A 529-nucleotide genomic window follows, 5' to 3' on the forward strand; every position below is an offset into this window, starting at 1 on the left:
AAAGAAGTTGTTGAAATACGGATTCTGATTCAGTAGGTCTGGGGTGGAGTTTGATGTTCTGCATTTCTATAAGCTCCAGTTGTTAATGCTGCTGGTCCATGGACCACAATTTGAGAAGGAACTAGATTGTTCTGCCACAGTTCAGGTTCAGTTGATTCACCTGCTTTCAAAGGGGCTTCTCTATTCTTTCTGGAACTCAAGTTTCATTGGGTTGGGAAAAATTTCTCTTTGACTCAGAACAAGATGAATGAGGGGCAGCTCAAGGGGGCTCTCCTGAAAGCTCAGCCTTCTAGTGGGCATGAGTTTTCCCTTCAGGAAGCAATGCTAGTGGGCTGAAACCTGACTTTAGTTTCACTCCTTATTCAGAGAGCTCCTCCAAGGGTTATGACCTCTCGAATCATAGCCGTGATCCTGCTGACCATTCCCCACTCTGAGTGCCAGAGGAATATCTCCCATACCTCTTCTCAAGCAAGATAACATTCAAGTGGTAGTGATTTATTACTCTAACTCATTTACCTTTCTCTCTCTC

At 44.2% G+C, this 529-nt stretch overlaps 1 protein-coding gene across 1 annotated transcript in view; it reads left to right on the forward strand.

Annotated features, from left to right (window-relative positions):
- The window catches only part of CHRNA9 (cholinergic receptor nicotinic alpha 9 subunit), a 10,126-nt gene that overhangs the window by 2,568 nt on the left and 7,029 nt on the right, over positions 1-529 (forward strand). The window lies entirely within an intron of this gene.

This window comes from Pteropus alecto, unplaced genomic scaffold (genome assembly GCF_000325575.1).
Source record: "Pteropus alecto unplaced genomic scaffold, ASM32557v1 scaffold57, whole genome shotgun sequence".
NCBI classification, from domain to species: Eukaryota; Metazoa; Chordata; class Mammalia; order Chiroptera; family Pteropodidae; genus Pteropus; species Pteropus alecto.